This window comes from Elaeis guineensis, chromosome 14, assembly GCF_000442705.2.
Source record: "Elaeis guineensis isolate ETL-2024a chromosome 14, EG11, whole genome shotgun sequence".
In the NCBI taxonomy this organism is placed as follows: Eukaryota; Viridiplantae; Streptophyta; class Magnoliopsida; order Arecales; family Arecaceae; genus Elaeis; species Elaeis guineensis.
In genome coordinates this window covers 6828808-6853442 of record NC_026006.2, presented here as the reverse complement: position 1 = coordinate 6853442, position 24635 = coordinate 6828808, and the positions used below count along the sequence as shown (strand labels likewise).

At 41.7% G+C, this 24635-nt stretch overlaps 1 long non-coding RNA gene across 20 annotated transcripts in view; it reads left to right on the top strand.

Annotated features, from left to right (window-relative positions):
* The first annotated feature begins 12609 nt into the window (after nucleotides 1–12609).
* LOC105034501 (anaphase-promoting complex subunit 13) overlaps nucleotides 12610–24635 on the top strand; it is a 39771-nt gene continuing 27745 nt past the window's right edge. For 19 of the 20 annotated variants that reach the window (XR_012136760.1, XR_012136764.1, XR_012136759.1 and 16 more), the window contains exons 1-3: nucleotides 12610–12776; nucleotides 15335–15483; nucleotides 15678–15731. This is a non-coding gene — a long non-coding RNA (anaphase-promoting complex subunit 13). Of the gene's footprint in view, nucleotides 12777–14886; nucleotides 14928–15334; nucleotides 15484–15677; nucleotides 15732–24635 lie in introns of all 20 variants that reach the window. The other variant, XR_002163605.3, reaches the window with a different exon arrangement.

Genomic DNA, 24635 nt, shown 5'->3' with positions numbered 1-24635 from the left:
GTTAATATATCAGTATATTTCAATTCAGTAAAATCTTTGCCAGGATAATCCATGTGATGGATTTTGAAAATTGAAACACAATATGGATGACCATATCAGGATTGGTAGTTAAACCGTAGGTCATCTTGAGCATCTGGGTCAAAGGGATGAATTATATGATAACTAAATTTAAATAGGTTCTTGAGTATTGCTTAGCATATATTCGGTCTATCCGGATGTCGGGTACCATTGCTAGATGATTACTCCGATTGGTACAGAAATCAGTTTCTGTTGCTACCGATTTAGGTTCAAACCTATGGGGTCATACACATTAGAAGTTTCTCTCTGATCACATGGCTAATCTGAAGAGTCTCAGTCAATGGAGACTCTTCGACTCTGGGGAAGAGTCCCACTTGACGGAGACTCTGCTGAAGAGTCCCACTGGAACGAGACTCTAGAGAAGAGTCGCACTAGACTTGGACTCTATTTTTAATAAAAGATTAATTAGTGATTAGATCACTAATTAGCTCAATTTGATTGAGCATTAAAGTCTTGATCAAGTTCGATTAAATTTGATTTAATCAAGTCAAGTCCGATTAGGTTATGAGATGACCTAATTGGTAAGAAAGAAATGATCATGATTTGATCAGATCTATGGCTCAAGTAATTTATTGATTTGATCAAATTTAATTGAGATTATAAGAGCCTAATTAGATTAAGTTCATCATATTTTATTTGGATCTAATTGGATTGGGTTTGAAAGAAATCTAATTGGTTGAACCCTAGAGTCCCAAATGAGTAGGACTCTATCTCTTGCGCCACCTAAATTGTCTCATGCCTTTTCTTACCATATAAAATTAGTTTATATGTGAGAAAATCAAAAAATAATCCTTCTTTTATCATCCATTAAGGATAGGAATTGGTTAGTTTTGATTTAAATTCAAATTAGTTTGAATTTTAACTTAAAACCTTATCCATATCCTTCCACATGTTGGCTGCTTTTGAAGGAAACTATTGTGTACGAGAAAAAGAGATCTTTTCAATTGATTTTTGTATCTAATTTTTTTTTAATAAGTCCCTCTTTAAGTTAGATAAGGGTGAGAAAAAGTTAGAGTCAAATTGAAATTCAAAAGAGTTTGAATTGTAACAAACTATGGCCCTTATCCTATTTTATTTGGTTTGTGCGACAACCATAAAAAGGCCACAATTTTATGTGTCAAAAGAAGAGAACTCTTCACTATGAGATATCAGAGAGAAAGAGGATCAAAAATACTTCTTTGGGATGTGAGGATTGGGTGGGTTTCCTTCCTCCTTGGCGTGAACGAAAGAGAAGACCATTCTCCTCTTGGGTGAGAGACCTAGAACTGTTCTAGAACTTTGGATGAGGAAAAAACTAAAGAGAAGAGAGTCTTCATCTAAATTTTTTCTATCACATAGTATGTTTCTCTAATCCATCTTGAACATCAAAAAGATTCGAGATGATCGAAGAAAGAGATCAAGTCAGATCTACCATCAGAAGTCGACTGCGCGAGCTAGCACTCCCGCGGAGGGCTGATCGATCCGAGAGGCTTTGTGTGGACCATTCGTAGAGGTCGGACACTTGTGCGATTATTCAGCATCAGTGAGAGCTTCATACCATGCTTATCAGTAGGGAAGATCATCAACCTGTGAAAAGATGATGAGTTCTAAACTCTACCGACATAATCTAAAGGTTAGATCAAATTTAGGACATCGATGTGATCGATGCAGTTTTTTATTTTATTTCAAATTTTATATATAAATTTTTTATGTCATAAATTTTTAATGATAGTTTAGATCTAATCTAAAGTATATTTAAAAAATTAAAATATTTAATTTTTTATTATTTTATGATAAAATTTTAAAAATACATGCTTTGAACTACTTATTTTTTTCTTCATATGGTATCAGAGCCAAGTTTTCTTATGACATAAATTTTTTGCATATAATTTGATTTTAATTATTTAGATTAGATCTAAATAGTTAGTTTTGAATCTGAATAGTATAGTAATCTGATTGGATAAATCCTCATAGCCATCCGATCATAGGAGAAATCAAGATTTCACTATCCTATTTACTCATTCGATGGGATCTCCTATGGTGTGTAGGGGTGCTGCGTGATCTTTTTCATGATGATGAATAATGAAAAAAAATTTAAAATTTTATTTTAGATCTGAAATAATATATATTAGATCTAAAATTAAAGTTTTGATCATTAGATGATTAATTGTAAAAATATTTTACAAAATTAAAAACTGTTTTCAAACACCGAACTCGAATCCATATCAGTCCAAAACTTAATTGAGAATTAAATGATCTAGATTTAAGAATCAAAGATCTAAGGCATTAATTTTATAACTTATAGGTTAATGGGTTAGCTCGAGTCAAGTCCATTTAACTGGGTTAGACCTAAGGTTAGAAATCATTGATAATGGACTATGTTAGCAATTGATCAAATCTAATTAAAAATTATTTTTGATTGGGTCAATTTCTTCTCTTGATCAATTTCAATAGTTGTAGTTGGTCAAGTTCATATCTTTGATTAGACCAATATGGACTTTGATCGTAGCTTCGTGGTCGAATCTAAATCTATAAGTTGATCAAATTGAAAATTACTAACCAGTTGGTGTCTAAGGTAAGTATGACAGTTTTGATCGATGGTCATTAATTAGGAGCTACTCGCATAGATTGAGTCTATGTCGAGTTAATGGCATATCCTTCCCATCGATCTCGTTTATCTGGCCAACATGGTGAATCATGTTTTGATTAGATCATTTAATGATTAGAGTTGACCCATGCTAACAAGAAAATTAGTATGACTGATTTAGGTATCCCTAATTCAACTTATCTTGAGTCCTCTTTATGACTTGATGAAGCCAATAGGAAGATTCATGACTAGTTGCCTGGACCAACTTATGCCTGATCTTCTTAAATCTGACTTGGTGAAGTCAGTGGAAGGATTAAGATTAACTGGTCAAGTCTCATCTTATCTCACAATTCAACTAATTAAATCCTCTAAAATTTTTAGGTCCCTAAAATGAAATAGTTATGGTGATAACTAGATCATAGCCTCCCATTAAGTTGGGTGATAATGAGTCTAATGATTTAGATGATCATTGGAGGCACCACACGTCTGGTGCTCATCTAGCTGTCGGAATTATCATTTATAATATATTATTTTAGTTGTGTCTTTTTGATGATGGTTAGGTTGGCTGAGCCACACTCGGGTCTGATTACTCGTTTGTTAGATACACTAAATTCTGGCATGTTAATGGTTGGATCTAACCAGAACCTTCAGTGGAGGTGCCACACACCTGCTGAAGAGGTATTTGGGATAAAATTGAATATTAGAAATTGTTTGGTGAAACAATTGGTTAAGAACTTACCTGTGGGTACACAAAGGTTGGCCGAGCCGTACTCAGGCCCATGTGCAGTCCATGTGGATTCTAGTACCCACTAAAAAATTAGTGTAATTCTTTGAATTGAAGGTAGAGGCTATCGATTCGAATAAAATAGTAAAAGAACCTTTAAACCAAAATCCATATCTTTAGGCTTAATCAATTCATATACTAATTAGGTTTTGATTTTTCTTTTGCAGTTATGGCCACCATCTTATCGCTCCGATCACTATTAGATAGTGATAAATTGATGGGACTAAATTTCGATAGCTAGTATCGAAAGCTCAAAATAGTCCTGGAGCACGAACGAATCTTGTATGTATTGACAGATCTGACACCTGAGAAGCCAGCTCCGAATGTGCGTAGCACGGTCAGAGACACTTATCAGAAGTGACTCAACGATCGAACTACGGTTCGTTGTATTATGCTGATGGTGATGAATGATGAGTTTAGCTGTCATTTCGAGAATGCTCAGCCACAGGATATGTTGCAAATGTTGAATGAGTCCTTTGGCACACCTGACGATGTTGAGAGTCACAAGACTAGTTGTGCCATCTTCAACATTCGAATGAGAAAAGGAGTATCAGTCACGATCATGTATTGTACATGATCGAGATGATTGAGTGCCTAAGCAAACTCAACTTTTTTCTACATGAGCAGTTGGAGAAAGATGCTATTCTGAACTCTCTGTCTAAGCTTACCTCCCTTTTCTTACTCATTTTTAAATGACAAAGCCTGTAGTTAACTACCATAGTTTGGTAGGGTTACTGCAAAACTTTGAGAAGGATCACTAGCTCCAAAAGGAGTCAGTGAATGTTGTGAGAGGGTCTTCTTTTGGATGTCGATCCTTTAAGAAAAGAAAGAAGAACAAGAAGAACAAAAAAAAGATGTAAAGTACTGGGGCACCCAGGCCCAATCAGACCAAAAAACTCAAGTCCAAACAGAGTCAGATGGAATACTTCTATTGTAAGAAGCAAAGGCACTGAAAAAAGAATTATCCTCAATACATAACCTCTCTAGATCGGAACAGACCGAAAAAGAAGTAAGTTATTACGGGACAAGATAATTATATGATAACATCTTGTAATTTTTTAATTTATGATTTCACTATCTAGGTATTAGATATCGGAAGCCCTTTTAATATTGACAATTCGTTGCAGGATCTGCAAGTCAGTAAGAGATTTGAAGAAGACGAAAGATTTCTTAATATTGGAGATGGAAAACTAGTTCCGGTTCTAGCGTTAGGAACTATTAAGCTTGTATTCAAGTCTAATGTAATTATTCTAGGTAAATATCATTTTTGTCTTCTTTTTATTGAATATTATTTCTGTAGGCCTTTTGACCATATACGGTTATGAAATTTTAATAAAAAAAAATAATTTTAATATCATTATGAATGGTGTTAATATGATGAATAGACAACTGAACAATGGTATTTACTTTTAGCATTAATGAATGGTATTATCACAATCTGTTAGTGTAATGTACACATCCAACAAACATCCTAGAATTAATGATGTCTCTGATATCTACTTTTAGCATTGTAGGTTAGGTCATGTTAACAAGAATAGAATAAATAGGTTGACACAAGAAAAAATCTTCAAAGTCAGTGATTGTGAATCACTCCCAACATGTGAGTCCTATCTTCTTGGAAAAATGATCAAATCATCTTTTATTGAAAAAGATGAGCGAGCCAGTGAAGTTCTAAGTCTGATACATACTGATGTATATGGATCGATGAACACAAGTACCAGAGATGGATATTGTTATTTCATTACATTTACAGATGATCTATCGAGGTATGGACATATCTACTTAATGACACATAAGTCAGAATCATTTGAAATATTCAAATGATTCCGTAATAAAGTAGAGAAACAAACTAAAGAGAGTATTAAAACTCCTCGATCTGACTGAGGAGGAGAATTTCTCTCTAGTGAGTTTCTGATATACTTAGAAGAGAATGAGATTCTCTCACAATGGACCCCTCTTGGAACACCACAGCATAATAGTGTATCAAAAAGGAGGAATCAAACCCTGTTAGACATAGTTTGGTTCATAATGGGCTTTACAAGTCTGTCAATTTTTTTTTGAGGATACGCACTCGAGTTGGCTTGTTATATTTTAAATAAAATTTTGAGTAAGTCTGTAAGAAAAATACTACATGAGATGTGGATAGGACGTAAGCCAGCACTCTCTTACCTGAGGGTTTGGAGATGTCCGGTTTATGTCAAATGTTTGAAAACTGACAAGCTTGGACCTAGGTCTGACAAATATCTATTTATAGGGTATCCAAAAGAGATCAAAGAATATTACTTCTATCTTGCTGACGAACAAAAGGTGTTCGTCAGTAATAGGGCTATCTTTTCAGAAAAAGAATTTCTTGGTGAAGGAACTAATGCCTCAAAGATTGAACTTGATGAAGTTCAATCAGTAAAAGAACTGACACAATCTAGTAAATCCATAGAGTCAGACTTGATTAGATCAAATTCGAAACCTATTGTAGAAACATCTTTAAGGAGATCCGGTAAAGTAAAGCATCAATCGGATAGATACTATAATTTTTTGATCCAGGATGGAGATCCAATTAAACTCGATGAGAACAATGAAGATTCGATCATCTATATGGATGCAATGCAGAGGTCTGACTCTGATAAGTGGTTGAAAGCCATGAAATTCGAAATAAAGTCCATGAAAATCAATAATGTATCGACATTGGTTGACCCACCTAAAGGGATAAAATTCATAGGATGTAAGTGGATCTTTAAAAAGAAAAGGGACGCAGACGAAAAGGTGGAGACCTATAAAGCCCGTCTGGTTGCCAAGGATTACCGTCAGCATTGTGGTATTGACTATGACGAGATGTTTTCTCCTATGGCAATGCTCAAGTCTATTTGGATTATACTTGCGATAGCAGCACACCTGGACTATGAAATCTAGCAAATGAATGTGAAAACAGCCTTCCTAAATAGAGAGCTAGAAGAAGAGGTATATATGATACAACTTGAAGGTTTCATATCTACAGATGAGTCTAAGATGTGCAAGCTTCAAAGGTCCATCTATGGACTTAAGTAGGCATCTCGGAGTTGAAACATGTATTTTGATAAAGTGATCAGAACGTATGGCTTCATTAAGAATAGAGAGGAACCCTACATATACAAATAGATTAATAACTCTGTGGTAGTATTTTTTGTTTTGTATATCGATGATATTTTTTTAATCGGGAATGACATCCCTACATTACGGAGAATAAAAGTTTGGTTGTCATCATAGTTCTCTATGAAAGACTTGGGAGAAGCATCCTTCATCTTTGAGATGAAGATCTATATAGATAAATCTAAAAGGTTGCTTGGATTATCCCAGTTGATGTACATTAATACTGTGCTGAAAAGGTTCAGTATGGAGAATTCCAAGAAAGGCTATCTTCCAATAGGCCAAAAAAATTTTCTCTCGAAGAGTGATTATCCGACAACTCTTCAAGAGAGAGAGCGTATGAGTAGAATTTCATATGCTTCGACAGTGGGATCTATTATGTACGCTATGATATGTACGCGATCGGATGTGGCATACTCATTAGGAGTAGTGTGCAGATACCAGTCTGATCTATATGAGAATCACTGGAAGGTCGTAAAGACCATCCTTAAGTATTTCAGAAATACTAAGGATTAGTGGCTTATCTATGAAGAACCTGACTTAAAACTTGTAGGATTTACAGGCTCTAATTTTCAGTCCAATCATGATGACAGCAAAAGTATGTCAGAATATATTTATATCCTGAATGGTGAAGCAATCTGCTGAAAAAATTTCAAGCAGCACATTGTGACCGACTCTACTTATGAGGCAGAATATATCGCGACATCCGATGCTGCGAAGGAAGCTATGTGGCTACGAAAGTTCATCAACGAGCTCAGAGTGACACCCTCTCTTGATGGCCCCTTCTTGTTATACTGCGATAGTACTGGTGCTATTCTCAAGCGAAGGAACCGAAGTCACATCAGTGGACCAAGCATATTTTGCGTCGCTACCATCTGGTCTGAGAGATCGTAGATCGAGGTGACGTCGAGCTTCAGAAGATTGACAAAAAGAAGAACTTGACCCATCCATTTATTAAAGCCCTCGGTGTTAAAGAGTTTAAAGACTATAAATCAAAGATGGGTATATGATACTACATCGATTGGCTTTAATCTAAGTGGGAGTTGTTGAAAATTATGTCCCACAGTCATTCGTCAGTCTGTTGACGGTTGTGCTTATCATTGTAATTGTATATGAATTATTAAATTAATAAATATTATTTAATTTTTTTATCACTGTGTACATCTCATTTTGAACTCCTATTATGTGATGAAGTCTTTAAGACTATTTGATTCGATATAGGAGGATATGTCATTTAGTCCTTAAATGAGTTCGTGACCAAATGATATGCTATTACTAGGACGATAGACATATTAAGTGTAGGTCATTGTGTGCCATATATGTTGGTTGTCCTTTTAACCAAGGAGCATGGAGACGCTGATATGACATGCAGGTAAAATATAGGAGTACATTTTACTGAACGTAACCAACTTCGGAGCACTCCGCTGTTGAGAGTCACTCCGAAGAGATATAGGTATAAGTATCTCTCCGATCTGAGATCATCACGGTGACTTGTAAGTAACTCATTATGTTTTGATGTCGGACTACCTGAATTTCTAGTTCAGCGATAAAAGATTTTTGGGCATAGTTAAGTACTTGTGAAGTCAGCGTGCGAGTCAAGATGAAATTGATCCCTCTGAATAAGTAGGAGTTAATGTATCAACGTGTTTCAATTCAGTAAAATTTTGATCGGGATAATCTATGCGATGGATTTTGAAAATTGAAATACAATATGGATGACCATATTAGGGTTGACAGTTAAATCCTAGGTCATCTTGAGCATCTGGATCAAAGGGATGAATTATATGATAACTATATTCAAATAGGTTCTTGAGTGTTGCTTACCATACATTCGGTCAATCCGGATGTCGGGTATCATTGCTAGATGGTTACTCTGATTGATACAAAAATCAGTTTCTGTACTATCGACTTAGGTTCGAACCTATGGAGTCATACACATTAGAAGTTTCTCTCTGATTATATGGCTAATCTGTAAAGTTTCAGTCAACGGAGACTCTGATGCAGAGTCCCACTTGATGGGGACTCTGTTGAAGAGTCCCACCAGACGGGGACTCTAGAGAAGAGTCCCAATAGACTTGGACTCTTTCTTTAATGGAGAATTAATTAGTAATTAGATCACTAATTAGCTTAATTTGATTGAGCATTAAAGTCTGGATCAAGTCTGATTGAATTTGATTCAATCAAGTCAAGTCGATTAGGTTATGAGATGACCTAATTGGTAAGGGAGAAATGATCATGATTTGATTGGATTTATGGCTCAATTAATTTATTGATTTGATCAAATTTAATTGAGGTTATAAGAGTCTAATTAGATTAGGTTCATCATATTTTATTTGGATCTAATTGGATTGGATTTGAAAGAAATCCAACTAGTTGAACCCTAGAGTCCCAAATGAGTAGGACTCTATCCCTTGCGCCACCTAAATTGTCTCATGCCTTTTCTCACCACACAAAATTAGTTTGTATGTGAGAAAATCAAAAAATAATTTTTATTTTTTCACCCATTAAGGATAGAAATTGGTTGGTTTTGATTTGAATTCAAATTAGTTTGAATTTTAACTTAAAATCTTATCTATATCCTTCCACACGTTGGCTGCTTTTGAAGGGGTCTATTTGTGTATGAAAAAAGGAGGTTTTTCTAACTAATTTTTATGCTTCATTTTCTCTGATAAGTTTCTCTTTAAGTTAGATAAGAGTGAGAAAAAGTTGAAGTCAAATTGAAATTCAAAAGAGTTTGAATTGTGACAAACTCCAGCCCTTATCCTGTTTTATCTAGTTTGTGCGACAACTATAAAAAGGCCATAATTTTGTGGGCCAAAAGAAGAGAGCTCTTCACCACGAGATATCAGAGAGAAAGAGGATCAAAAATACTTCTTTGTAATGTGAGGATTGGGTGGGTTTCCTTCCTCCTTGGCATGAACAAAAGAGGAGACCGTTCTCCTCTTAGGTGAGAGACCCAGAACTATTTTAGATTTTTGGATGAGAGAAAAATTAAAGAGAAGAGAGTCTTCATCAAAATTTTCTCTACCATCCAGCATCTTTCTCTGATCCATCTTCGATATCAAAAAAGTTCGAGATGATTGAAGAAGGAGATCAAGTCAGATCTGCCATCAGAAGCTGACTGTGCGAGCTAGCACTCCTGTGGAGGGCTGATCGGTTCGAGGGGCTTCGTATGGACCATCTATAGAGGTTGGATGTTTGTGTGGCTGTTCGACATCAGCGAGAGCTTCATATCATGCTTACTAGCAGTAGAGATCATCAACCCATGAAAAAGTGATGAGTTCTAAAATCTATCGATATAATCTAAAGGTTAGATCAAATTCAGAAAATCGATGTGATTGATGCAGTTTTCTATTTTATTTCAGATTTTATATGTAAATTTTTCATGTCATAGATCTTTAATGGTAGTTTAGATCTAATCTAAGACATGTTAAGAAGATTAAAATATTTAATCTTTTATTATTTCGCTGTAAAATTTTAAAAATACATACTTTGAACTATCCATTTTTTCCTTCACCAAACTGTTGCGGCCTTTCTCTGATGGGTAGTTGGTAGTCGGCCTAGAGCCGACTAGGAGCCATGTCTGTTGGTAGATGATGGGAGCGTTGGAAAATGATGTGCCATCATTGGAGAAGGTGCACATAGTTAAGGCCGAGACTGAGGGCGGTGAGGTTGATCGGAGAAGGGTGGTGCTGGGCTCCATTCGGCACCACAGTAGAAGGGCCTGCAAAATAAGTCCCATTGAAAGTGGCTCCAATGAGGATCCTTCGACACTCAAGTCAGCAAGATGGCTTGAGAAGAAAGAGCGACAGAGTCTCTGGGTTGCAAGTAGTATGTGTACTTGGAGGGGTCCCCGCTTATCTCTATTTATAGAGGGAGCAAAATGAATGGTGAGAGGATATATGATCATGTTGATCATGTCCTTCATATGGTGCCATATAGTGTCGTGTGGGCATCTTTAAATGCTAACGGTAGACGTGTTTTCTACTCGATGCGCTTATGGCAGCGGACACCACCAGACGTGGGATATAATAAATGATCCTGTAGATGCATTTAATGAATTCATAGCATCTTATCACAACGTGCAGCTAGCCGACCAGGGTATGGCATTTGAGTGATATGATCCTGATGTAGCCTGTCAGAATGGCATGGTGGCCATGTTCGGTGCTTAGCTAGTCAGCAAAGGCCCGTATTGTTGGAGTCGGCAAGATGAGACCATCGAGGGACGGTATAATGCCATCGACTGATGTAGTTGGCCATACACCGAGTATAATACTCGATTCCAGGTCGAGTATTATTCAGCGTAGTGGGCCGTGGGTGGCATATAAAACCTAGTCGGCTCTGTGCCGATTAAGAGTATGCTGCCCTTAGTCAGTCGGATGTCTATGATAGTAGCTGGTGTTGACCTTACCGGACGGGACTCATCAATCCGGGTCAGGTTGAATGACAGTAGTTTAGTCAGTGTAGTTCCTCTAGTTGACTTGGAGATGAGAAAGCTTGGTAGTCGGCTAAGTGATGGGGATCTACCCCAATAAATTAAATCTAATTAAATCTTATTCAATTAGATTTAATTCTAGCCCCATTGGTTAATCAAATTGAGCTTTATTGCAATCCGATTGCAAATTAAATCCTCCAAAAAATTCACTAACCCTTAGTGAATTGAACCTTGTAATTATTGTATTAAATTAATCATCAATCAAATTGATAATTAAATCCTATTACGATTCATAATCATAATTTAACTATCTGATCAGTCAAGAAACATCTTTTGTATGTGACTCTATAGATTCTTATTCTGTCTGGTAGTGAGATATACCATGATCTCCATCATAGTATCGTCAAATTTTTTTTTGATATATTAGAACACTTCTAACTCACATCCATCAAGGATCATCGATCCAGAATGATCCTGATGAGTTCTCACAATCCATTAGTGACGCCTAACAGTATGTGGTGGCAATCCAGCAGAATAGAAATAGAACCCCTAGATATAGTTACTGTATGATTCAGTTTCTTTATCATGAGTTCCGACAAGATAGAGATTATGAAAACTCATCAAACTCCTTCATCTATCATATAAAAAATTCGATTAGCTTAATTCAAGATGTGATACTCATAAAAACTTCTTTCCATCCATCACCTTGCTATGGTCATAGACTGATGGACTTAGCTTCTCAAATTCTATAGGACTACTCCTTATCTACTAACGTCGATAGATTTCTTCTAAGTGTGCACCCTACTCTTACAGTGAATCTACTACAGCCAACATACATAACAAGGATCCAAACGGCTTGGAGATCATATTTATGTACAGTTAAAATACAGCAACCTCACTGTGAGCAATCGAGACACCGTAGGTCAAGGAACTACTCACACCACTACAGCATTGAGATAATCACTGACGAGCGAGTAGACATCCATGTGATCTCTTGTATGGTCACACTCAGTGCCGATATTTTCTAACAACCATCCACATTTTCGCTTAGTGTCTTCACACCATAAATTTGAGCTCGTCTATTCCTAAGAAAGTGATCCGTGCATCGATCTATCCGGATCAATCATCATCTCCATGATGATCTAAATTTAAAAATTAATTATATATATTTTAAATCTAAATTTTTTAAAATATGTATCTTTAAATTAATAATCTTTTAGATGATTTTCAGACACATAACACAAGAATGGATAAAATTGCCTACTTTATTGATAAATCAATAATTAAAGTATAAAAATATATCTCTAAAATTGTTATAATATGTCTGTCATATTGACTTTTAGGACATATATATATATATATATATATAACATTCATGTCAGTGAAAAAAATAACATAATATGGATTTCGGTAAAATCAAACTTAGATATGTGGCATTATGGGAGGTTGCCTTATAATCTAACCATGTAATGCTTTACTATTATATATATATATATATATATATATATATATATATATATATATATATATATATATATATATATAACGTAAACACAGTCTTAACCAATAAGCCAAAATGCAGGTCTGATTTTAGGTTGATTGATAATATATTTATACTGTTTAAACTGTTACATATAAATACCTCACACAAAACCCTAGCCATCTGAACTTCCCTTTACGGTCGCTCCGGCCGCCCACCCGATTGAGACTCCTGAGGACGTAAAAGACCGAGGACAAACCGGAGGAAAACACTGGAGAGACGAAAACCAAGGAAAGACGGAAAAAATTGAAAGGTAAGACATTTTCCTACGTAGATTGATCATTTTTTTCTTTTTCACTTCTGTTTCATTTCATTTCATTCTGTTTTTTGGAGATCTGTGGGGAAGGAGAGCTCCTGAGGCTGAGGGAGATCGGAGGGGTTTCTTAGGTTCCGATTACGGCGGGGGACACTGTCGGTTGGGGGGGAGGCGCCGGGCAGGGAGAGGAGGAGGGCGAGGAAGGACAGGGGCCAGGAGGGGGAGTTGGAGAGGGGGAGGGCAGTGGCTGGGGAGAGGAAGGAGGAGATGGCGCGGGCGAAGAGGGGGTCGGAGACGATGGGGGAGCGATGGTGGAGCCCGACAATTGTAGGAAAAGAACGGTTGGAGAATATATATTTTTTTCCTGTAGGATTAGCCACTTCCTGTTGTTCTTCTATCCCATAGTTCAATCACCCAAACAGTGGCTAGGGAAGGAAACAGGATTTTTGCCCATAGGATTTATTGATCCTATAGGATTTGGCCATTCCTGTCCTTTCCAAACAGGCGCTCAATGTCCTGTCTGTGTGATTGTAATTGTAGCCATTAGTGTTCTTCTGCTTTATGTGGGGATTTAAATGATGGTCACTTGATTGGAGTTGGCTTGATGATTCTGTCATCCATTCTCCATTGCAACATCAGGATGTTGACTAATGGGCCTCACATATTGGATTGAGAAACTTAAATGATTGAGGCTTTTGAGCCTTGTCTTGTTTTCTCCTATGGCGAATCCAAACCTGTACCAACTAGCCCATACCTTTTCTTTTCCTCACTCCCTTCTACACTGCAGATAAAGTCGGATGGAGACAAAGATATCGATAACATGAAAGTTTTGACTTGAAAAGATAAATCTCTGCTTAAACATATCTTCGTAGAAATCTAAGCATTCCAAATTTAACCTTAACGAACTAATTTATAACAACCATGAGCCAAGAGAGTTATAGAATAAAGGTATAACTACTGTTCTTCTTAGAATGAATTGCACTTCTCTTAGAGATATTCAAACATTTTATCAAAAGCCTCGATAATAGGGGAGGTTTTAATAACCTATGTCAAGCCTTCAAAAGATGTACAAGTTCCTACTAACATAAGATGCCCATTAATACTTCTGATACAAGGAGAGGTAGTTTCAAAGGAACCAGATCCTAATCTTTTTTTTTTTAATTTTGAGTTGTTCAGCTAAACTCAGTATTAAAATGGATGTGGACAAGGAATATCAAATTTTGAATTTTCTGCATTTTTTGTAGCCCATATGGAAATTTTTGTTCATAGGAGTCATCTCTACCAGATTATCTATTAAACTATTTTACTGATATTGCTAGGTTTCACTATTTATGTTATCCTTCTATTCTCTAAAAAAAGAAAGGCATTCCAATGCAAGGCTCCCGCCACTACAAGGTCGGGTTTGGGGGGGGGGGGGGTGTTGGGGTTGGGGGTTCAAATGTATGCAACCTTACCCTAGCATGCAGAAATATTATTTTTGTGCAACAAATCCGTGCCACTGTTCATAATGGAGCAACCTTATTGTTGCACCAGGCTCACCCTCTCTTCTATTCCCTACAAAATGAAAGAGGAAATCTGATGCCCATTTCAGATCAGTAGATGATCCTATAAACTTATTCTTCTAACAATTCAATCATTAAGAGAATTCATTGACATTTGTTGATATATGGCGTATCCCATTTTCACCTTTCTGTAACAGTTCATCCAATTTAGTCATGGCTGCATGTGTTGTACACAGCTTTATTAGAGTTAATAAGTATGTCAGCTTTTTATTTCCACAGTGTGAGAATGAGTGTGTATGAATCTGACTCAGAAGATAGAAGTGAAAGGTCCTGAGAATGGATTTCATGAGGTAGAATGGAATGCTGGTGTTGAACTTCAGAATATCATCGTAGCTTGATTAGGGCATGCTCATTAGGATGTTGGCTCTCAGATTGGATTGTACTTTATTATTTTGCTAATAACTGATGGACCTTTTTACACTATTTATTCTATTTCTCTAAGCTAGTAGATGTGTTTTGTTGTGTATTGAGAGTTTTTGGATAATTTGAAATGTGAAAGTTACAACTATTTGTATTATATTTTCAATTTTTATGTGCCCTAGCAGCATATTGAAAGACAAGCAGGCATTATGTTTGTTTTTAAAAGGTATGCATATCCAAACTTCTGCAATTTTGTACTATATATCCTTTTTTGTTCTATTCTTTTGTTGAATGGGCTCAAAAGTTTTTATGTCTATGATGTATTGCAAGTGGGTTAATTATGTCTATTTAAACCCAACATTTATTTTTTTTTAAATTTATGGATTATAAGTCCAACCTTTTTATAAGTCTGGTACAGCTGCTGTCTCCCTTTCTTTTCTTCCATTCCCCAAGATAAAAGATAAGCTATCCTATTGGTCTTATGGATTACATTCAAACATTTTTTAGATTATAATATACTATTCGTTTGTGAAACCAATGACATATATAGTATCATATTGTACCAATAATTTATTGATTCTAAATATCTTGAAAATTATATTATTCTGATATTTAGTTTTGGCGTTCAAACAGGGCCTTCAAATATTTGTTATCCTCATTGGTGGAATAAATCAGGGGTAGAAGAGAAAGGAAAGGGTGGAAGATGGCAGAGCTGCTGAGCATGGGCATCCTGATAGACATTGTGGATGAGGAATGGATGAGAGACACCCTCCCCAAGGATGGTATCATCATGTCCTCTCTTTCCTTTTGTTCTATGAGAAGGAAGATTGATTGAGAATAAACACATAATTGTATTGTTTGTTCGATCCCCTCTACTTCATTGTAGTAAATGCTTATTTCTTCCACAAACAAACATTTTGCTACTCCTCATTTCTACTACTGACTTTTATTTTACTTATATATTTAATTGTTTCAGATATTCCTCTACCGGTTGCAATGGCTTCCAGAACTGAAGATGCTGAAGAACCAAGTATATAACTTACTCTAAAATCTCCAACCAAAACTCCCCAAGTCTCTGAGACAAATGCACCTATTACTTCATTCTGTTTATTTAACTGCAGCTTCAATTTTAGCTTGCCTCACTTCTGTTTAGCTGCTTGTTTTCACTCAAATGATAGCAGTTTCTTATTACTGGGTTGACTGTGGATACGCTAATCTGTAGCTACCTCCTCGCATTTTGATTTGGAAAGTTATTAGCTGATTATGTTAGATGTGATATTTTTGCTTGTAATTGTTAAAAGGATGTTACTTATATGCTAAACACTAAACAGTCTCTAGAAATACACTTGAGTTTGTGCTCATAAACACAAGAGGTCCTGACTGCTGATGTAGAACTCATTAACCACCTTATTGTTTGCTTTTACTGAGAAGAATAATGTGAAAGTACCTATCAATTAATTTGTTGACCACATTTTTCTTTCCTAAATCTTTTCATGGAAGTGTGATATCTATTGTACCAGGACGACATGGTGACAGATGCTAATATTAGAATCTAGTCCAGTGCATGGTAGTATAGAGGAGATAGATGCTAATATTGGAATCTTGTCCAGTGCTCGGATATTTCAATGAAGCTAAGAATATTCATTATATCTGTTGGGTATAAAATACCCCCCCAGCCGAAGTTCGTGTTAGGAGTGACCCCTCAGGGATTCCACCGACGTCCGACCTTCGGCGTCATCTCTCCGACGGCCGAGCCTCCTCGACATTCCCAAGTTCTGCCGACGGATAAACTCCCACCAGCGTCGACCGGATTCTTCACGACGGACGGACTCCACCCAAGTTTCCACCTGCTAGGCCTCATCCGGACTCCTACGGGAGCCGGACTTCGTCCTCGACTCCGACTGCAGGTAGACTTCATCCGGACTCCTACGGGAGCCGGACTTCGTCCCCGACTCCGACTGCGGGTAGACTTCATCCGGACTCCTACGGGAGCCGGACTTCATCTCCGACTCCGACTGCAGGTAGACTTCATCCGGACTTCTACGGGAGCCGGACTTCGTCCCCGACTCCGACTGCGGGTTGACTTCATCCGGACTCCTACGGGAGCCGGACTTCGTCCCTGACTCCGATTGCGGGTAGACTTCATCCGGACTCCTACGGGAGCCGGACTTCGTCCCCGACTCCGACTGCGGGTAGACTTCATCCGGACTCCTACGGGAGCCGGACTTCGTCCCCGACTCCGAATGCGGGTAGACTTCATCCGGACTCCTACGGGAGCCGGACTTCGTCCTCGACTCCGACTGCAGGTAGACTTCATCCGGATTCCTGCGGGAGCCGGACTCCGAGCTCCTGTTACAAGCGGTCTACTTTAAACTTCTACTACGAGCGGTCCGCGCTGGATTTTCACGGTAAGCCTCCACCCGAGCTTCCATTGTGGATGAATTCTTTCCGGATTTCTATTGCATGCAGGCTTCGGCCGAGCCCCCTCGACAAATGACCCCCATCCGAGTTTTTATGGAGATCGGACTCCGATCGAACTCCTATAGTGGACAGATCCCGGACGGACTCCTACGACGCACGGACTCCAGCAGCCGGACCCCTCCAGCGGATGAACCTCTTCAGTGCCATCCGACACCCACTGACCGGTCGACCCTTCGCCGAATTCTGCGTAAGACCGAGCTTCGTCTGCAGAAAGCCCCCCGACCGAGCTCCTGCAGCAAATAACCCTCACCTGTAGTATTAACGCTCAAGGTACCCAACGGTAGAAGGCTCGCCAGCAACATCCGAGCTCCTCTCAGATGGATAGCTGCCTCTCTCCGTCAGGCGCTTCGACCGAGCTTCGACCGACAGGCTTGGATTCCCTGACAGGCCATAGTAATGGCCACGACTCTGCTCCACCTCCTGCGACGGATTCTGCGTGGCTCCATCACTCCCCGCAACAGGCTCACGCGGCAGGCCGCAGTAATAGCCACGATTCTGCTTCACTTCCTTCGACGGATTCTGCGCGGCTCCACCACTCTCTGGCAAGTCACGACAACGGACGCCGCTCCACTCTCTGCAACAGGCTCTACGTGGTGGGTCACGGTGATAGCCACGACCCCACCCATTTACTCTCCATAACAAACTTCTTTTGGCCCCGAGTGGCCCACTACTAGGCAGTTACAAACGTCGCTATCAATCCGTTGCCCCCTCCGCCTATAAAAAAGGGGTTCCAGATACGTTATTCTCTAAGCTCTAATTTCTATCTCAAAATTTTGCTAAAATTTTCGTTCGAGCACTCCATTCTTGTTGAGGCAGAGAACTGACTTGAGCGTCGGAGGGTCTTGCCGGAGCACCCCCAACTCCGGTTTAGACTTTGCAGGTCCCGGCGGCGATCGCGACTCCCTCGACTCCAGTTTCTCCAACGTAGGCGGATTTTTGCACCAACAGGATTGGCGCTAGAAGAAGGGATGTGTCTTCGCAGTACCTTTGTTCTTAAAGGAGCGCTCAACGAGACCACCTCCAGTCATCTTCTCCGACATCCTCTTCTCCTTTCTCCGCTAGATCTTCGCCCGATGCCTCCCCACAAAGCATCCACTCGGCGATCAACGGCCTCCGCGGTCAGATCTCGGCGAGCTCCGCAAGCCCTGGCCCCATCTCCGGTCTCCTAGGCTCCTTCTCCAGCAACAGCAGTCGGCATGGAGCAGTCCGATGATCGGCCTCCAACAGATTTCGCCAACACCATCTCGGGAGAATCCCGACAGGGAACAACCGGTGTATTAGCCGGACCTCCCAAGCGACAAAGGATTGAGGAATCCATAATCTTTACTGAAGAAGATGCTCGGAGAGTTCAATTTCCTCATAACGATGCAGTTGTAGTTTCTTTAAATATAGCTAATTACGATGTCCGCCGCATTCTTGTCGACAATGGAAATTCGGCCGACATTTTGTTCTACGACGCCTTCTCAAAAATATCCATCCTTGACGGTCATTTGGGGCCGATTAGCTCCCCTCTGGTAGGGTTTACCGGCGATGCTGTCTCGGTGGAGGGGGTAATAACTTTGACTGTAGCTGCGGGTCGATATCCAAGACAATCCAGGGCTTTGGTGAATTTCCTGGTGGTGAAGGCACCGTCAGCCTACAACGCAATCCTCGGCTGACCTGGCATCAACGCTCTCCGGGCCGTGGTGTCAACCTATCATTTGAAATTAAAATTTCCTACCAACCAGGGGGTCGGAGAAGTCAAGGGAGATCAAGCCCTGACCAGACACTGCTACAACATAGCCTTGCAAAGAAGTGACAAATCTGACCTCTGTCCGGTTGATGGATTGGACGCCCGCGACGATCTCGCTGAGGAAAGGAGCGGCCCAATCGAAGATCTGGTTTCGATCCCTTTGAACGATGGGAATACGGAGCATGTGGTGAAGATCGGCTCCAACCTGGGGGAAGAGGTGCGGACGCTGCTCATTGATTTCCTATGAAAGAATGCGAATGTTTTCGCTTGGGTTTCGGCAGACATGCCAGGGATTGACGCAGAAGTCATGGAACACCGTCTGGCCGTCGATCCAAAGCATCGACCGACGAAAGAAAAAATTCGAGGTCATGCACCGGAGAGGCAGAAAGCGATAGTCGAGGAAGTGGACAAACTCCTGAAAGCCGGATTCATTAGAGAAGTCAATTATCCTGACTGGATTTCCAACGTTGTCCTAGTCAAAAAGGCAAACGGCAAGTGGAGGATGTGTATAGACTTCAAAAAGCTGAATAAAGCCTGCCCGAAGGACAGCTACCCTCTGCCCAGAATTGATCAACTGGTAGATGCAACCTCGAGCCATGAGCTTCTCACCTTTATGGACGTATTCTCCGGTTATAATCAAATCAGGATGGCGCCAGAAGACGAAGAAAAGACTGCTTTCATTACTAACCGTGGTCTTTACTGTTACAGGGTCATGCCTTTCGGCCTCAAAAATGCAGGTGCGACCTATCAGCGGTTGGTGAACAAAATCTTCAAGGAGCAGATCGGCCGCAACATGGAGATCTACGTGGACGACATGCTCGTGAAAAGCAAATCTTCCATGAACCACGTCGCCGACCTCGAGGAGACCTTCGGCGCCCTCCGAAAATATAAGATGAAGCTGAACCCGACTAAGTGTGCTTTCGGAGTGACCTCGGGGAAGTTCCTGGGCTTCATGGTATCGGGGCGCGGGATTGAAGCCAATCCAGAGAAAATTCGCGCCATCCAGGAGATGGCCGCCCCGAAGTCGATAAAAGAGGTTCAGTGCCTTACAGGGAGGGTGACAGCCCTGAATCGCTTCGTTGCGAGGTCGATCGAACGGTGCTTACCCTTCTTCCAAACCCTCAAGCGGCCGAAGAACTTCTGTTGGACCACTGAGTGCCAACAAGCGTTCGAAGAACTAAGGAGCTACCTCGGCTCGCCTCCGCTGTTGGCGAAGCTCTGAATCGCTTCGTTGCGAGGTCGGTCGAACGGTGCTTATCCTTCTTCCAAACCCTCAAGCGGCCGAAGAACTTCTGTTGGACCACTGAGTGCCAACAGGCGTTCGAAGAACTAAGGAGCTATCTCGGCTCGCCTCCGCTGTTGGCGAAGCTCGAGCTTGGAGAGGAGTTGTTCTTGTATCTAGCGGTCTCCCCTATGGCTCTCGCAGCAGTTCTTGTCAAGGAAAAAGCAAAAATTCAACGGTCGATCTACTACATCAGTCGCGCGTTGAGAGACGCTGAAACCAGGTATACTAAATTAGAGAAACTAACTTACGTCCTGTTGATTGCAGCCTGGAGGCTCCGACCCTACTTTCAAGGGCACACCGTAACGTTGCTCACCGACCAGCCGATCAAGGCGATTCTGCACCGGGCAGATGCCTCCGGGAGGATAGCGAAATGGACGATCGAGCTCACAGAATTCGACATCAACTATCGACCTAGACCGGCAGTGAAAGCTCAGATATTGACAGATTTTATAGTAGAATGTACTATCTCGGAGGAGGTCGAACCTGAACAGGGTGAAATTGACGGCCTGGAGCTCCGACCGAACTCCTCTGAAGAAGCAAACCCTCCTGATTGCTTTTGGGCTCTCTACGTGGACGGATCCTCCAATATGTCGGGCGTAGGCGCAGGCTTGATCTTGATCAGTCTGGAGGGAATCGTCGCAGAGTACGCTCTGCGCTTCGAATTCCCCGCAACAAATAATGGAGCGGAATACGAAGCTCTGATCGCTGGATTGAGGATCGCCAAAGAATTGGGAGTAGATCGGCTCCAAGTTCACAGTGACTCCCAATTGGTAGTGGGACAAGTCAGCGGAAACTACGAAACACGGGAGGACAGCATGGCTAAGTATCTTGAAAAGGTAAAGGAGCTCGTCCCTGTCTTTAGTAGCTTCAACATCAGGCAGATTCCAAGAATGAAAAATACCAGGGCCGATCTTCTCTCCAAGCTGGCTACGCTGGCTCCGGCTGAATTGCTCAAGGGTGTTCTCTTTGAAGTTCTAAAGTGCCCAAGTACGGAAGAATCGCGGTCCGTGATGGAAATTGACCATGAGCCCAGTTGGATCGACCCACTGGTGGCATATCTCAGAGACGGGATTCTCCTTCATGATGCAAAAGAAGCTCAGAAATTAAGCCTCCCGATACATCCTTTATGAGGACAAGTTGTACAAGAGATCATACTCTTTGCTCTTTTTAAAATGTCTCCGGCCTTCGAAAGCTGACTACGCCTTATGGGAGGTGCATTAAGGAATCTGCGGAAGCCATCTGGGGGCTAGATCCTTATCCCACAAATTGCTCCGCCAAAGGTATTACTGGCCGACAATGTATCGTGACTCCATTGAATACGTCAGAAAGTGTGACCGATGTCAGAGGTATGCCAACATCCAGAGATAGCCCGCCGCCGAGCTTACATCCTTGAGTGCCCCATGACCGTTTGCGCAATGGGGAATGGATATCCTTGGACCCTTGCCCGTGGCGTCGGGGCAAAGGAAGTTCCTCTTGGTAGCAATTGACTATTTCACCAAGTGGATCGAAGTCGAACCGCTGGCGAAAATCACAGAAGCTAAAGTGCAAGACTTCGTTTGGAAGTCAATCGTTTGCAGGTTCGGCCTGCTGAGAACCCTAATTACTGATAATGGGCGGCAATTTGCGGGAGCGAGATTCGTCGAATTTTGTGAAGACCTAAACATCTCCCACAACTTCACATCGGTAGCCCATCCTCAGGCGAACGACGAAGCCGAAGTGACCAACAGAACTCTGCTGCAAGAGATCAAGACAAGGCTCGAAAAAGTGAAGGGAACTTGGGTAGACGAACTTTATCATGTGTTGTGGGCGTACTGAACTACCCAAAGACTGCCCACGGGGGAGACCCCCTTCGCTCTAGCCTTCGGAATGGAGGCTGTTATCCCAATTGAGCTCAAGCTCCCGTCGGCACAAATCGTGGCATTCAACGAACATCACAATTCGCAAGGTCTTAAAGCCAACCTCGACTTGCTGGAAGAAAAGCGGGAGGTAGCTCAAGTTCGGATGGCAGCTTACAGACAGAAAGTCGCCCGCTATTACAATTCTCGGGTCAAAAACAAAGTCTTTAGAGCAGGAGACCTAGTACTTCGACAAGCCACTGTCTCGCAACCTCAGGATCGAGGGAAGCTTGCCCCAAATTGGGAAGGCCCATACGAAGTCAAGGAAGTAGTCCGGTCCGGAACTTATTATCTCAAGGAGCTCGGAGGAGCGGACCTTCCGCGACCATGGAACTCGAAAAATTTACGAATGTATTACCGATAACTTTATTTTGAATAAAAGTTTTATATCCACATGTCTTCTCTCTTGGCACGAGCCTATATCGACAGGACAATCGAAACAAACCGTGTCGGGAGTAGGAGGAGAACTTCGTCTCGACACAATCGAAGGCCCGATTCTCCTTAGACCGGATGGGGGGAGAGGCCCTGCAACGCCCATATGTGCCCCCACAGCCTTGTTAGAGACAGGAGGAGAACCTCGCCCTAACTTGAGCAAAATCGAAGGCCCGGTTACACTTAGACCGGATGGGGGAAGAGGCCCTGCAACGCCCATATGTGCCCCCACAGCCCTGTTAGGGACAGGAGAACCTCGTCCTAACTTGAGCAAAGTCGAAGGCCCGGTTACACTTAGACCGGATGGGGGGAGAGGCCCTGCAACATCCATATGTGCCCCCATAGCCCTGTTAGGGACAGGAGGAGAACCTCGCTCTAACATGAGCAAAATCGAAGGCCTGGTTACACTTAGACCGGATGGGGGGAGAGGTCCTGCAACGCCCATATGTGCCCTCACGGCCTTGTTAGGGACAGGAGGAGAACCTTGCCCTAACATGAGCAAAGTCGAAGGCTCGGTTACACTTAGACCGGATGGGGGGAGAGGCCCTGCAACGCCCATATGTGCCCCCACGGCTCTGTTAGGGATATGAGAACCTCGCCCTAACATGAGCAAGGTCGAAGGCCCGGTTACACTTAGATCGGATGGGGGGAGAGGCTCTGCAATGCCCATATGTGCCCCCATAGTCCTGTTAGAGACAAGAGGAGGACCTCGTCCTAACCTGAGCTGAAACCGATTACGTCAGAAATAGGGGAAGAACCTCGTCCTGACACCAATTAAGGTCTGGTCATTCAAGACCGGATGAGAAAAAGGGAACCTTCCCAGCGACCCCTCCGCGCTCCCGCGACCCTACTAAGAGCTGGGGGAAAACCCTCACTCGAGAAAAGAAAAAAAAGGGGGAGGGATTAAAAAGGAAAGCGACGAACTACATCAGCGACAAATGAAAAACAAATTACATTAAAAATACAGGGAACCTCGTCTCAGCGAGGATGGAGGTTCTCATCAAAATCTTCGGTCTCCAAAAGAGCTCTCAACACGGGCCAAGGATAAGATGGCTTCCTCAGGGCGACGAGAAGCCTAGACCTCCGAGCTCGAACTCTGAAAGGAGGCATCAAACTCGAGTGGTCCCGGACAAATCAGCGGCCATAAACAGAAGGATGGGTCAATGCGACGGCGATCGGGTACCTCCGAATGGCATCGATATCGAGCAAGGCAAAAGCCGAAGGAAGCTCGGCAAACGATAATTCAACACGTGAGTAAAAGAGGTAGCGAAAAATTTTCTTCTCATGTTATTTACTAAATATGCATCACAGAGCCCTTAAGGCTGAAGAAGAAAGATGACCGGAAAAGCGAGCCGACGCGGCAACGACCAGTAACCTCCCGACGACGCCAGCAAAAAAAAAAAAAAGGAAGAAGAGAGAAAGAAGATGAAAAGAAAAAGAGGAGGGGAATACAACAATAACAATAGTGAATGAAAGAAGTTCGGCAGGCGACAATTTGACGCAAAGTACGGACAAGGTAATGAAATCTCCTTCTCATTCTCGATTAACAAGATGTACGTTACAAGACCCTGAGGGCCGAGAAAAAAGAACATTACTACAAGACTCGAAAGGAACATATTAGGGACCACTTCATGCTTTCGACTTCTCCTTCCGGTTCCGTCCTTCTCAGTAGTATTTTCCAGTGTGTGTGATAAACCCCTCGGCTCTCGCCCCTCGTCTCGTTCCGCTCCATGGCCGAAACCCCAACCCTGGGGGAAAAATGGGGGGATAGAATTCAAGGGGCAGCGACGGCGACGGCAGCGGCGACGACGACCTGCATCGGGAAGAATCGGAAGTACCTCGGAGGCCGCGATGACGCCGGAGGCATGCACCACCACCGTGTGCTCCACGACAACCACCATCCTAGGTACTTCGGCAAGGTCGGTATGCGCTACTTCCACCGTCCCCGCAACAAGTTCTACTGCCCCACCGTCAGTGCCGACCTCCTCTGGTCCCTCGACCCCGACGACGTCAAGAAATCCGCCACAGCTTATGACGACAACTCTACCCCCTTGACCGGTGTCGCCCCGTTCAACTACTCCGAAATTCTCGGGCGGAACGCGCTCACCG